The sequence below is a fragment of the Panthera leo genome, chromosome B3 (genome assembly GCF_018350215.1).
Source record: "Panthera leo isolate Ple1 chromosome B3, P.leo_Ple1_pat1.1, whole genome shotgun sequence".
NCBI classification, from domain to species: domain Eukaryota; kingdom Metazoa; phylum Chordata; class Mammalia; order Carnivora; family Felidae; genus Panthera; species Panthera leo.
This window is the reverse complement of record NC_056684.1, coordinates 100,038,448-100,054,684: the sequence shown is the minus strand read 5'-3', so window position 1 is coordinate 100,054,684 and position 16,237 is coordinate 100,038,448. Positions and strand designations below refer to the sequence as shown.

Here is a 16,237-nt window from a genome sequence, read left to right as displayed (position 1 = left end):
TTGAACAGACCCATAACCAGTAGAGAAATCGAATTAGTAACCAAAAATCTCCCAAAAAACAAGAATCCAGGACCAGATGGCTTTCTAGAGGAATCCTATCAAACATTTTTTTAAATATTTTTTTAACTTGTTTTATTTTTTATTTTTTAAAATTTACATCCAAATTAGTTAGCATAGAGTGTAACAATGATTTCAGGAGTAGATTCCTCAGTGCCTCTTACCCATTTAGCCCATCCCCCCTCCCACAACCCCTCCAGTAACCCTCCGTTTGTTCTCCATATTTATGAGTCTCTTCTGTTTTGTCCCCCTCCCTGTTTTTATATTATTTTTGTTTCCCTTCCCTTATGTTCATCTGTTTTCTCTCTTAAAGTCCTCATATGAGTGAAGTCATATGATTTTTGTCTTTCTCTGATTGACTAATTTCACTTAGCATAATACCCTCCAGTTCCATCCACGTAGTTGCAAATGGCAAGATTTCATTCTTTTTGACTGCCGAGTAATACTCCATTGTATATGTATACCACATCTTCTTTATCCATTCATCCATCGATGGACATTTGGGCTCTTTCCATACTTTGGCTATTATTGATAGTGCTGCTATAAACATGGGAGTGCATGTGTCCCTTAGAAACAGCACACCTGTATCCCGTGGATAACTGCCTAGTAGTGCAATTGCTGGGTTGTAGGGCAGTTCTATTTTTAGTTTTTTGAGGAACCTCCATACTGTTTTCCAGAGTGGCTGCACCAGCTCACATTCCCACCTATCAAACATTTAAAGAAGAGTTAGCACCTACTCTCCTGAAGCTGTTCCAAAAAATAGAAATGGAAGGAAAACTTCCAAACTCTTTCTATGAAGCCAGCAATTCTAAAACCAGACAAAGACCACTGAAAAGGAGAACTATAGACCAATTTCCCTGATGAACATGGATGCAAAAATCCGCAGCAAGATACTAGCCAACCAGGTCTAACAATACATTAAAAAAATTATTCACCCTGATCCAGTGAGATTTATACCTGGGATGCAGGGCTGGTTCAATATCCACAAAATAATCAATGTGATACATCACACCAATAAAAGAAAGGAAAAGAACCGCATGATCCTCTCAATAGATGCAGAGAAAGCTTTGACAAAATATAGCACCCTTTCTTGATAAAAACCCTCAAGAAAGTAGGGATAAAGGGATCATACCACAAGATCATAAGAGCCGTATATGAAAGATCCACCACTAATATCATCCTCAATGGAGAAAAACTGAGAGCTTTCCCCCTAAGGTCAGGAACAAGACAGGCATGTCCACCCTTGCCACTGTTATTCAACATAGTATTGGAAGCCTTAGCCTCAGCAATCAGAAAACACAAAGAAATAAAAGGCATCCAAATCAGCCAGGAGGAGGTCAAAGTTTCACTCTTCACAGATGACATGATATTCTATATGCAAAACCCAAAAGACTCCACCAAAAAACTGCTAGAACTGATTCATGAATTCAGCAAAGTCACAGGATATAAATAAAATCAATGCACAGAAATCAATTGCATTCCTATACACCAACAATAAAGAAAGAGAAAGAGAAATCAAGGAATGAATCCCATTTACAATTGCACCAAAAACCATAAAATATCTAGGAATAAATCTAACCAACAAGGCGAAAAATCTATACACTGGAAACTATAGAAAGCTTATGAAGGAAACTGAAGAAGATACAAAAAATGGGAAAACATTCCATGCTCCTAGATAGGAAGAACAAATATTGTTAAAATGTCAATACTACCCAAAGTAATCTACATGTTCAGTGAAATATCTATCAAAATAGCACCAGCATTCTTCACAGAACTCAAACAAACAATCCTAAAATTTGTATGGAACCAGAAAAGACCCTGAATAGCCAAAGCAATCTTGAAAAAGAAAACCAAAGCTGGAGGTACCACAATCCCGAACTTCAAGCTGTACTGCAAAGCTGTAATCATCATGACAGTATGGTACTGGCACAAAAACAGACACTCAGATCAATGGAACAGAATAGAGAACCCAGAAATGGACCCACAAACGTATGGCCAACTAATCTTTGACAAAACAGGAAAGAATATCCAGTGGAATAAAGACAGTCTCTTCAGCAAATGGCACTGGGAAAACTGGAGAGTGACATGCAGAAAAATGACCTTGGCCCACTTTCTTATGCCATACACAAAAATGAACTCAAAATGGATGAAAGACCCAATGTACGACAGGAAGCCATCAAAATCCTCGAGGAGAAAGCAGGCAAAAACTTCTTTGAACTTGTCCACAGCAACTTCTTACTCAATACGTCTCCAGAGGCAAGGAAACAAAAGCAAAAATGAACTACTGGGACCTCATCAAAATAAAAAGCTTCTGCACAGCGAAGGAAACAATCAGCAAAACTAAAAGGCAACCGACAGAATGGGAGAAGATATTTGCAAATGACATATCAGATAAAGGGTTAGTATCCAGAATCTATAAAGAACTTATCAAACTCAACACCCAAAAAACAAATAATCCAGTGAAGAAATGGGCAAAAGACATGAACAGACACTTCTCCCAGGAAGACATCCAGATGGCCAACCGACACATAAAAAATGCTCAACATCACTCATCATCAGGGAAATACAAATCAAGACCACAATGAGATACCACCTCACCCCTGTCAGAATGGCTGACATTAACAACTCAGGCAACAACAGATGTTGGCAAGGATGCTGAGAAAGAGGATCTCTTTTGCACTGCTGGTGGGAATGCAAGCTGGTGCAGCCACTCTGGAAAACAGTATGGATGTTCCTCAAAAAATTAAAAATAGAACTACCCTACGACCCAGCAATTGCACTACTAGGCATTTATCCACAGGATCCTGCGGCATATGTACCCTAATGTTTATAGCAGCACTATCAACAACAGCCAAAGTATGGAAAGAGCCCAAATGTCCACCGATGGATGAATGGATAAAGAAGATGTGGTATATATACACAATGGAGTATTACTCGGCAATCAAAAAGAATGAAATCTTGCCATTTGCAACTACATGGATGGAACTGAAGGGTATTATGCTAAGCGAAATTAGAGAAAGACATACCATATGACTTCTCTCATATGAGGACTTCAAGATACCAAACAGATGAACATTAAGGGAGGGAAGCAAAAATAATATAAAAACAGGGACAGGGACAAAACATAAGAGATTCTTAAATATAGAGAACAAACAGAGGGTTACTGGAGGGGTTGTGGGAGGGGAATGGGCTAAATGGGTAAGGGGAATTAAGGAATCTACTCCTGAAATGCACCATATGCTAACTAACTTGGATGTAAATTAAAAAATACATTATTAATAAAAAAAGAAGTTTTATCATTTGCCCCTCTCGTTCCAATCATCGATCTATTTGGAATTTATTCTAGTGCATGATAAGAGGTAGGGGTTTAATGTCATGCTTTTAAACTGTATTAACACTTTTTTTAAGTCCATTTTTTCTTTCACTGATCCACAAAAAAAAATCTGTCACAAATCAAGTTTCCATATAGGTGTGGTTCTGTTTGGGTACCCTGTTCTATTCTATTGGTCACTTTTTCTATCCTTAAACCAGTAACACTATCTTAAAATTACTATATGTTTTTGTCTATTTTTTTTTTTTTTTTTGGTGTTTATTCATCTTAGAGAAGAGAGACAGAGCACAGGTCAGGGAGCGGCAGAGAGAGAGGGAAACACAGAATATTAAGCAGGTTCCAGGCTCTGAGCTTTCAGCACAGAGCCAGATGTGGGGCTCAAACCCACGAGCCTTGAGATCATGACCTGAGCCGAACAAAGTTGGATGCTTAGCCAACTGACCCACCCAGGCGTCCCTTTTTTTTTAAAACCTTTTTTTATTTGTCACCATTAAATATCTAAATTTTAAACAGGTTTTATTGAACTTTAGTACTAGTCTCATCCCCAGTAACTTTTCCAGAACCACTACCCTCACCATGAAGCTCCATGTGCTTTCCCAAATCAAACACAGGCTTCTTCAGCATTTTTACATTTTTAACAAAGACAGCATAGAGTGGATAAAGAGATTGACAAGACTTTTCTATGTCTTTTCCAAAGCTGTCTGGAATCAATTTATTGACCACTTCTTTCAAGTCATTTATCTGCACCTCCCACGTCATGATCTCCATCATCTCCTGTTGGTGCTGAGCATAAGAGGTCTTCTAAATCTGATTGTTACATTTTTTAGTAAAACCAATACAGAATAGATGAAACAAATAAACATCAGTAGTTTTGACATCAACATGGGCTTCAATCAGGGTCTGCCATTTTTGACCAAGGAGCACATTTTGTCACAGATAAGATCCATGCCATGGAACTTAGTCAGGCAGTTTTTGCCCTGAACATCCTCAAAAATTATCTTGAATTTTCTGAATACAACTTTCTGCAGATCAACAAGGCTCACTTCAAAAACACGACCCTTGAGGCCATCAGATGTGATTTTGGTTCCTTGAGTTCTGGTGGACTAGTGTTTTTCCAATATTTCTTATACTGAACATAGCTGGTGCTTTCACATCATACCAATCCTTCTTAGAAAATGGATCAACCACTTTCTTCTTGGCTTCCTTTCTGCCACCTTTTGTAAGGTGCTTGTTCTTGCCAACGGCCATGACAAGGTTCAAGGAGCCAAAAGGCTCAGTTATTATAGCTTTTTAATAAGGTAACCTCTATGGCAAATCTCCCCATCTTATTCTTCTTCATAAGTATATTTATGGCTCTTACATATAAATTATAGATATAGTTTAACGAGTTACACACACACACACACACAAGTTTCATTTGGATTTTGATTGATATTGCATTGAATTTATAGATCATTTTGGGAAGACATTATTTTAAGAAAACAATATTGAGTTTTATAATCAATAAACATAATTCATTTACTTATATTGAGCCGGTGTTGCAGAGTTCCAGGGGTATCTTTCTCACCACAAGATCCACTTAGATCTTTTCTCCTTTATGCTACTTGTTCCTAAGCTTAATGAGAATGCTTTCAATATATCAAATTAAGGGGGCGCCAGGGTGGCTCAGTCGGTTTAGCATCTGACCGGCTCAGGTCATGGTCTCGCGGTCTGTGAGTTCAAGCCCCATGTGGGACTCTGTGCTGACAGCTCAGAGCCTGGAGCCTGCTTCAGATTCTGTGTCTCCCTCTCTCTGACCCTCCCCCGTTCATGCTCTGTCTCTGTCTCAAAAATAAATAAACGTTAAAAAAAAAAAAAAGAATAACGTTAGCTGTTGTATTTGGAAGGTAACCTTTATCTGGTTAGAATGGTCTCTTTTATTCCTTTATTAAGAAGTTTTTTCAAAAAATCATAACTGTGTTGAATTTTATCAAGCATGTTTTGTTTTTAATAGTAAACTAATCCTGGATTCGTGAGATATAACCATCCTGGTAATGATGTATTATTTCCTTTACATACTGTCATATTCCATTTTCTTTTTTTTTCTTTGTTTTTAAAGTTTGTATTTATTTATTTGAGAGAGACCTACACCACACATCAGAAAGTGCCCTCATTCAGAAAGGGAAGGCAAACATTAAGGACACCTTACATGTTTCCCTTATTTTAAGGATCATTTCCCTGTGCTATCATCTACTGTCTGAAAACAGTTGCTTCACAGATCTTGCTACTTTTAAAGTTATTGGTGACACAAGGTGAAGTCCAATACCAGTTACTCCATCATGTCTAGAAGCAGCAATCTCCATCATTTTTTAATATGCAATATTTTTATCCTTCAGTTTAAAGATCTTCAAATTTCCATTATTTTATCATTGATTCATTAATACATTTCTTAGTATCTAAACATAAGAACTTTAATATTTAAAAAAATTTTTTTAATGTTTATTTATTTTTGACAGAGAGAGAGACAGAGCATGAGCAAGGGAGGGGCAGAGAGAGAGGGAAACACAGAATCTGAAGCAGGCTCCAGGCTCTGAGCTGTCAGCACAGAGTCCCACATGGGGCTTGAACTCATAGACCACGAGACCATGACCTAAGCCGAAGTCGGATGCTCAACTGACTGAGCCACCCTGGCGCCCCAGAACTTTAATATTTTTTTAATGTTTATTTTTGAGAGAGAGAAAGAGAGAGAGTGCGGGGGATGGGTAGAGAGAGGGGAGAATAGAGGATCCAAAGTGGGCTCCACGCTGACAGCAGAGAGCCAGATGCAGGGCTTGAATTCACCAACTGCGAGATCATGACCTGAGCCAAAGTTGGACACTTAACTGAGCTACCCAGGCGCCCCAAAACATACGAACTTTTATAATTATTTTTTCAGTACAGATTTTTCATTTTATCCCACTGTGATCAAAGAATGCAATATGTATGATACCAGTCCTTTGAAATTTGTTCAGACCTCCTTTATAGCCCAATATATGGCTACAAATATTATCAAAAGTATTCCACTTTGAAATATTATCAAAAGTATTCTGCAGTTTTTCTGTGGAGCGTTCTGTATATGTCCATTGAATCAAGCATATTAATTTGTTTCGTTCAAGTTTTCAACAATCTTGTTAACTTTGCTTTTTTGTGTGCTTAACACTGAGAAATAGCTGTTGAAATTTCTCATTATAATTGTGGAATTTGTCTCTAGCTCCCTGTTGTTCCTGGTGATTTGATCCTTTTATCATCTCTAGTGATCCTCTTTAATTGCTTTTTGCTTTAAAATCTCACATTTTCTGATATTAATAGATTTATACTAGCTTTATTTCACTCAGTATTTACCTAATATATATTTTCTACTACTTTATTTTCAATTTTTCTATATTCTTATTTTTTAGCTGTATCTTTTGTGAAGACTGAAACACATCTGTAGACATTCATTCAAAACATCTGTTTCATTACTGTGAAACAGGTGTTCCTCAGCAATATTTGGCAATAATGGCTTGTGATTAAAAATGCTTCTTCCTTCATGACAGTTTTGTTGTTGTTGTTGTTAAGTTTTGGAAATGGTACAACACAGGGAAGATTAGTAGCTGGAGGGAAGGAAGTTATTGAGTTATTATAACCCAATGGAGAAAAAAAATATGTAAGAAATAAAGAAAATTCAAGCTACGGGAATGATCTTCAGACGACATCAGATCCTATGTGAGAGATGTTAGGATAAAAGAAAAGAAGAAGTTATGGTTTTATAATCTATAAGAAAGAGGAGAAAAAGAAAAAGAAAAAAAAGAAACAAAGAGGAGGCTTTAAATCATGTAATTTAAAGCTGGAACCAGTATAACACCCAAGACCTGGCCTAAAAGGATCTGAAATGCCCAAGAATAGGACTGAAAAGGACCACTCAAAGTATATAAATATCATCCATAATTTAAAAAGACTTAAGGATCAAGTTATGAGTATGATTTTGATGAGAACCTGTATTTGCATATCTATGTATAATCTCTATACTGAGATTTTTGTATTCTAAAGGGCTTATTGTGTATGCTATGTACTGGTCAACTATGATTCATGATTCTCCTTCCCAAACCTTCTCTTCCTCCAGTATTCCTTATTTAAATAAATGACATCCACCCATTTCCTTAAGCCAGAAATCTGGAAGTCATCCTTGATTCATCTTTCCCTCACAATCAAATCCTATTGATTTTGTCTTTTAAATATCTTTTGAATCAGTCCACTTTTTCCTCTTCCTCTTTGCCAACTCCCTAATTCATTTCCTCCAATTGTCTTCTGTTTACCCACATGTATTATTTGTGGGCCATCCTCTCCTCCATTCTTCACATAGTGCCTAGAATGATCTTTTAAAAATGCAAGTGATTATGTTACTTCCCTGTTTAAACATATAAAACAGAAAATAAAAATCCTCAATGGCTTCCCATTACTCTCAGAATAAAGACCAAACAATAAAGACTCCAAGATCTGGATTTTGTCTCTCTACATTGTAGCCATGTTGGCTTTCCTTTCAGTACCTCAAAATCTATCAGTGCTATTCCTTCGGCCTAAATCACTTTCCCCTATACTCTTTACTTAGCCAACTCCTCCTCAGTTTTCTTATTTTAGCTTTGATGTCTCTAAAACCCAATCTGATCTAAAATAGGTTACCTAATCCCCTGCTGAAAACTCCCATAGCACCCCGTACTACTTTTGCATAAACTCAGTGCATTTGTAACTACTTATAGTGATGGTCTCCCTTCCTCTATTATCAGTTCCACGAGAATTGGAACTGTTTTATCCTTCTTTGTATCTCCAGTCCCTAGCTGACACACAGTAAGATCTTAATATTTGGTAAATGACCAACTCACTAAAAGAATGAATGAATAAATGATGAATGAGCACAGAATGCGTGCTAGGTAGGACAGAGCAGTGTAAAGTACCTCTAGTAATTAGGTAGAAATATAAGGAAATTCTCCCTTCAGAGGAGGATTAGCAATTAACATGGGAACATTGTTTCAAGGGCACCATGAATGGTTGTATTATTATTCTTTATTTTTCCCTTTGCTCAAGTTTCTGCTGAGAAGAACGAGGCTCATGAAATTGGTATACTCAAAACATACCAATAAAATGGTGAAGGAGGGTAATCTGTGTCTCTATTTTTTCAGATGAGAGAATTGAGGTTCAGACATCAAAATTATTGGTTTATGGTCTAAAAGTAGTTTGGTGACCTGTGAATTATGATGATGCCATGGTTTCTGTGTTTGACAATGAGAAATGGCCACTTTTCGGAAACTGTTTTAATGATTAGATAAGGCCTATGATTAGACAGTCTGATGCCGAAAAAATAATCATTCTGAATCTTAAAAATATTTCTAATTTAATGTCAGCATAATGTAGTAATCCTTCCTTCCTAAGGTAATGATATTCTCAAAACGGAGATTCTGCCTCATATAAAATGGATAACTAGAGTGAACTAAATTATGAAAACAAAACTTTTTATGCATATTTCCAAGTTATCTCTGTCATGGAAGTACAATTTGTAATCTCTTTTCTCTGGCCACAGCTTTTCCAACATAGCTTCCCAACAGTGTCATGCATTTTCTTCTAAACATTATGTTCTAACTGTGTGACTAACACTGACAAATTTGTCTGTAACAAACGTCTTCCTTGACCAGCCTGTCACCACTTCCCCTAAATACAGGGTGGTTCTAAATGAGTGATCCTTCAGATACACTCCTCATTGGTGTCTGGGCGTTACCTCACAATCTGGCCAAATAACTTTTATAAAGTTCAGTAAACTCTCTGGGCTGAACAACGCTGATTTCATTTTTTGCTTCAACCATAATCATCTAATTGTTCAGACTCTTGGTCATCTTAAGGAAAAATTGACAGAAGTTACTCAAAATGTTTGTGCAGTGTAGCCTAGTTGTATGGCAACAGAAAGTAAATCACTGAAAAAACAAATTTTTTAGTGAAAGAATCATGATAAGTATGTGACTAAGAAATGTTTCTATTCAAACTGTATTTCACATCCAGCCAATTACTTGAAAAAATAAAGTATTTTATTTTTTAATGTCTATTTATTTTTGAGAGAGAAAGACACAGCATGAGCGGGGAAGGGGCAGAGAGAGAGACACACACACACACACACACAGAATCTGAAGCAGGCTCCAGGCTCTGAGCTGTCAGCATAGAGCCTGATACGGGCTCAAACCCATGAACTGCGAGATCATGACCTGAGCTAAAGTTGGAAGCTTAACTGGCTGAGCCACCCAGGTGCCCCAATACTCAAAGTATTTTTAAACCGGTTCTCTAATACTCCAAACTTTTAAATTGCTTGTGGATATATTTTGTGTGGCTTATTTATTAATTTTTTCCATTCTCAACACAGCAAAATGCTTTGAGAGTTATTAACAATTGAGATTATATTTTTATTTATTTTTATTTTATTTTATTTTTTTTTACGTTTATTTATTTTTGAGACAGAGAGAGACAGAGCATGAACGGGGGAGGGTCAGAGAGAGGGAGACACAGAATCTGAAACAGGCTCCAGGCTCTGAGCTGTCAGCACAGAGCCTGACGTGGGGCTTGAACTCATGAGCTGCAAGATCATGACCTGAGCCCAAGTCGATCGCTCAACTGACTGAGCCACCCAGGCGCCCCCCCTGCTCTAGTTTTATGATTGACTTATTTCAGGTAGCAGGTCTTCATGGCTCATCTGTGTTGTATGTGTCAGGAGTTTCTTTATAAGGATAAGATTTTATGTTTTTAGCTTTTAAGATGTTCATTGATTTTTTTAAAAGATACTTATTAAACTTACATTTTTTTCTTATTATTTTTTAAAATTTTTTAAATGTTTATTTATTTTTGAGACAGAGACAAAGCATGAACGGGGGAGGGTCAGAGAGAGGGAGACACAGAATCTGAAACAGGCTCCAGGCTCTGAGCTGTCAGCACAGAGCCTGACGCGGGGCTCGAACTCACGGACCGCGAGATCATGACCCGAGCCAAAGTCGGCCGCTTAACCAACTGAGCCACCCAGGCGCCCCGAGATTTTATTTTTAAAAAGTCATCACTAAGTTTTACTTCTCAATCTGTAACTTTTATAGGGAATTTACTATATGTCTAATCACTTTAAAGGGAATGATAGGAGGGATAAAAAGTAAGACACAATTAAAAGTTTAACAAATAATTGGAAACATTATGCAGTGAGAAACAGCAATAATCAAGTGCTGGATTGTATAGCAGTTAGTGAGGCTACAAAGAAACAAGTTAAAGCTTTGTTTCTAAGGAGGTAAACTGGTAAAACCTTTCTTTTGTTTTTTAAGAAATTGACAATATTTATTATATTTTTTATCTGATTTTCTTTTCCAAAATGTGGCTATAAAATCTGATTATCAGCTTTATAACCAGCTTTACTTTTCATTTTTAATTATTTTCATAATTTTAAACATATACAAAATTTTAAACATATACAAAAATAGGAAAATGCATCTTCATGTTCACATCACCAAGCCACATAGTTTTATTTTCTTAGGATGTTCTCTCCATAAAGATATTCACAAGATATTTCTCACACCTTTCAGAATTTAACTCAAATCACCTCAAAAGACCTTCAGTGACCACTCTAATTAAAATTGTACCACCCAAATTCCCTCTGCCTCTTCCCTTTCTTTTTTCTTGCCATAACATTTATCACCTTCTAACATATTATACTTAAAAAATATCTTATTTCTTATCTGTTTGCAATCCAATAAATTTCATGAAGACAGGGTTTATTAAATGTCTTCTTCATTCCCAGTACCCAGAACAAGGCCTTCTACAAAGAAGGGCTCAATAAATAGTCAACGAATTAATACATATTGACATGGGGAGATGTTCATGATATATATTAAAAAAAAAAAAAAAAAAAAAAAAAAGAACTGGGGAATCTACTACACCTTCCCGGCCAGTGGTAGCAACTGCAGAACTGCAGTAGACCATCTTTCTAGACAAGACAGTTGAGGAGAAGGGAGCAATTAGAAGGGGGGCTGGGGGGGGGGGGCTAGCTTGGCGTGCACTCCAGACCTCAGGAACGTTATTGTGCGTGGAACGGCTGATTTTGGAAGACTACTGCCCAGAAGAAGAGATGTTTGGTTTTCACAAGCCAAAGATGTACCAAAGTATAGACGGCTGCTGTATTTGCAGAGCAAAGTCCTCCAGTTCTCGATTCACTGACAGTAAACGCTATGAAAAGGACTTCCAGAGCTGTTTTGGGTTGCATGAGACTTGTTCAGGAGACATCTGTAATGCCTGTGTCCTGCTTGTGAAAAGATGGAAGAAATTGCCAGCAGGATAAAAAAAAAAAAAAAAAAACTGGAATCATGTGGTAGATACAAGGGCAGGATTCAGTCTGAAGACAACATTGAAACCAAAGAAAGTGAAAACTCTATCTGGAAACAGGATAAAAAGCAACCAGATCAGTAAACTACAGAAGGAATTTAAATGTCACAATTCTGATGCTCACAGTACCACCTCAAGTGCCTTTCCAGCTCAGTCTCCTTGTTACAGTAACCCGTCAGATGGTGGCTCAGATACAGAGATGGCTTCTGGCTCTAACAGAACACCAGTTTTTTTCCTTTTTAGATCTCACATACTGGAAAAGACAGAAAATACGTTGTGGGATTATCTATAAAGGCCGTTTTGGAGAAGTTCTCATTGACACACATCTATTCAAGCCTTGCTGCAGCAATAAGAAAGCAGCTGCTAAGAAGCCGGAGGAGCAGGGGCCAGAGCCTCTGCCCATCTCCACTCAGGAGTGGTGACTGAGGTGTAGGTAGAAGGGGAACAAAAAAAACAATTTAAATTTTGGAAAGAAAACAAAGCAACAAAACCCTCCTATTTTTAACTTGGATACCTGCTATTCTCCAAAAGACACTTTCTAGAATAGTTTTGAATGGGTTGTTATTTCTCCTCCAGTTCCACAAACTCTGAAGCCAGTGTCTAGCTTACTAAAAGAAAAAAAGTATACATAATATTTAAGATGTTGAGTATTTCATAGGAAAGCTGAATGATGCTGTAAAGTGCTCTTTAAGTCTTTTTTTTTTTTTTAATCCCCTTTTAATGAATGAAACTAGGGGAATTTCAGAGGACAGAGATGGGATTTGTTGTATGATAAACATGTAGTTTTAGTCTTTCTATATTGAGAAGCAGTGGTTGGGGCATTTTTAGGATGACTGGCTGTGCTTGTTTTCCTTCATGATAATAAATTTGTCATAACTCAGTAACACGGACTTGCCCCAAGAGGTAGTTGTTAATAATTTAAGGTCTTGCCAAGGTTCTGATGATTCAAACCTGTACTACTGAATATTAAGCAGGACAAAGCTCTCTGGTGCAAATACCTTGAAGGAGTAATTTCTAAACATACAAAGAGGTAACTTGAGCATATATGTTGCATCCTCTGTCACCTCCCTCTGTATTGATTTTTGATAAAGATTTTAATCTATATTGAAACTTCTAAAGCAGAATCAAAGCTCCTCTGGGGAAATGTCAAGTTTTAGGATGAGGAATCCTAAATAAAGAGTACCACAGCATTACCGCACGGTAGAGATCACATTCTATTAAAAATGTTAAATTATCTAAAAAAAAATGTGCAAATCTTCAGGATGGCACACACAAAAAACAAAGGTTAATGCTTCTTGGGGCACATTTCTTAGAGGGCTTGCCTAGTGTGTAAATAATTGCCTTTGTGTTACACAACTGGTGACTTCATTGAAAATCTGCACAATTCAGTTTTAGCTCTGGATTACTTCAGTTGACCTCTGTGAAGGTTTTGTCTGTGTAGAGTGGTTGTTTGATTTTAACCTGTTAGGGTTTGGGTTTTTTGTTTGTTTGTTTGTTTTTCCACTCTATATTAAAGTAAAATTCTAAAAGAAAAGAGGTGTGTGTTAATGCTGAGTGGGCTGGTTTAGGTATGGCTTCTTTCAGTCAGGCTTTGTGAACATTGAGATGTCAGATGATGCATCCTGAAGACGGAGCTCTTCAATTCCAAAATCTTCATTTGAACGCTTTTTACTTGAACCCAAACCAAAGTACTCTCAGTGCCTCTTTTCTAAACGTTCAGGAATAACCTATCACCGGTTCAGACTTTTCATAATCAGGGAGGATCATTTGCCTACCCTATAACAACATGACTCAGTGCTTATTTTTTTTTTACACTTAATATATTTTTTTTATTTTCTAGTTTTTTAATTTTTTAATTTTTTAAAATTTATATCCAAAGTAGTTAGCATATAGTGCAACAATGATTTCAGGAGTAGATTCCTTAGTGCCCTTTACCCATTTAGCCCACCCCCCCCTCCCACAACCCCTCCAGCAACCCTCAGTTTGTTCTCTATATTTATGAGTCTCTTCTGTTTTGTCCCCCTCCTTGTTTTTATATTTGTTTCCCTTCCCATATGTTCATCTGTTTTGTCTCTTAAAGTCCTCAGATGAGTGAAGTCATATGATTTTTGTCTTTCTCTGACTAATTTCACTTAGCATAATACCCTCCAGTTCCATCCACGTAGTTGCAAATGGCAAGATTTCATTCTTTTTGATTGCCAAGTAATACTCCGTTATATATATATACCACATCTTCTTTATCCATTCATCCATTGATGGAAATTTGGGCTCTTGCCATACTTTGGCTATTGTTGATAGTGTTACTATAAACATGGGGGTGCATGTGTCCCTTCGAAACAGCACACCTGTATCCCGTGGATAAATGCCTAGTAGAGCAATTGCTGGGTCATAGGGTAGTTCTATTTTTAATTTTTTGAGGAACATCCATACTGTTTTCCAGAGTGGCTGCACCAGCTTGCATTCCCACCAGCAGTGCAAAAGAGATCCTCTTTCTCAGCATCCTTGCCAACATCTGTTGTTGCCTGAGTTGTTAATGTTAGCCGTTCTGACAGGGGTGAGGTGGTATCTCATTGTGGTCTTGATTTGTATTTCCCTGATGATGAGTGATGTTGAGCATTTTTTCATGTGTTGGTTGGCCATCTGGATGCACTTCCTTGAAGAAGTGTCTGTTCATGTCTTTTGCCCATTTCTTCACTGGATTATTTGTTTTTTGGGTGTTGAGTTTGATAAGTTCTTTATAGATTTTGTATACTAACCCTTTATCTGATATGTCATTTGCAAATATCTTCTCCCATTCTGTCGGTTGCCTTCTAGTTTTGCTGATTATTTCCTTCGCTTTTAATAAAAAGCAGAAGCTTTTTATTTTGATGAGGTCCCAGTAGTTCATTTTTGCTTTTGTTTCCCTTGTCTCCAGAGACGTATTGAGTAAGAAGTTGCTGCGGCCAAGATCAAAGAAGTTTTTGCCTGCTTTCTCCTCGAGTATTTTGATGGCTTCCTGTCTTACATCTAGGTCTTTCATCCATTTTGAGTTTACTTCTGTGTATGGTGTAAGAAAGTGGCCCAGGTTCATTCTTCTGCATGTCGCTGTCCAGTTTTCCCAGCACCACTTGAAGAGACGGTCTTTATTCCATTGGATATTCTTTGCTGCTTTGTCAAAGATTAGTTGGCCATACGTTTGTGGGTCCATTTCTAGGTTCTTTATTCTGTTCCATTGATCTGAGTGTCCGTTCTTGTGCCAGCAGTGCTTATTTTTAAAACTGGATTTTAAAAATTAGTATAAATAACAGTAAGGAGTGAGCCACTTTTTATGGGCACCCTATAGTTTTATAGTTCTTAATCCAAACCTAAAATTTTATATTTCTTCCTTATGGCAAAAACTACAAGCCACCATATGCACAGATTACACTGTGAGTTGGGTTGGCTCTCCCACAGCCTCTGAGGTAAATTACAAGAGTCCCAGCCATTATCATCTTCCTCCTGTTGTTTCAAAATGTTTTTTTTTTTTTTTGTACATTTTGGCTGCAGTATTGGTGTTAGAATATACCATAATATGGATCATCTCTACCTCTGTATTTATTTATCTATTACTAGACCTCAACCAAGGCCTTCTTTTTCCCCTTCCACCTCTTTGCCTGTAGGATGTACTGTATGTAGTCATGCACTTTGTATTAATATATTAGAAATCTACCAATCTGTTTTGTACTTTTTATACTGTTGGATAACTATAATCAAAACTTTTACTAGGGTATTGAATAAATTTAGTCTTACTATGAAATAAAAAAAAAAAACCTGCAACACAGTTTGGATAATATTATGCCACACTGGGGAGTAGGGGGAGGAATGGCCTTGCCACAGGTTGTAGCACTCACCAAAATATTCTGCACTCCCCTTTCACATGTCACACCTGACTTGCAGCAGAGCAGAGCCATGGTTACTAGTTATGACTAATAAATTGTAAATGGAAGTAGAGTATGTCAATTATGGGCTGAGGCAGTAAAAAATCCATGTGTGATTTTATAGTCTCTTTATGGTGACTAAAAGCACAACGTATTATAGAGTGTGGCCACAACATGGTCGAACCTCCATTAGCCGGGGCCCCTGACTGACTACATGGAGAGAACACCCTGCTAATCTGTGTAAGAAATGCAGCATTAGCAAGAAATTTTTGTTGTGTTAAGCCACTGAGATTTGGATGGATTGTTTGTTATTGCAATATAATCTAGCTTATCTTGACCAATACACACAAACTAGCATTTATCAAGCACTTACTACACGCTAGTAATTATGCTGAACACTTTTCATCTTATCTATTAAACCCTCACAAAACCTTGTAAGCCAGTACTATTATGCTGAAATGAGGAAACTAAGGCAGTGTGAGGACAAATAACTTGTCCAAGGTGGCCAGCTAAATGGAAAAGCTGGAAATGGAACCCAGGAAGTCTGGATGAAGATCTACCA

At 37.2% G+C, this 16,237-nt stretch overlaps 2 pseudogenes; one reads left to right on the top strand and one right to left on the bottom strand.

Annotated features, from left to right (window-relative positions):
• Window positions 1-3,904: 3,904 nt before the first annotated feature.
• On the bottom strand, window positions 3,905-4,636 carry LOC122222649 (annotated as a pseudogene).
• A 6,883-nt stretch (window positions 4,637-11,519) lies between these two features.
• On the top strand, window positions 11,520-12,292 carry LOC122222715 (annotated as a pseudogene).
• The last annotated feature ends 3,945 nt before the right edge of the window (window positions 12,293-16,237 follow it).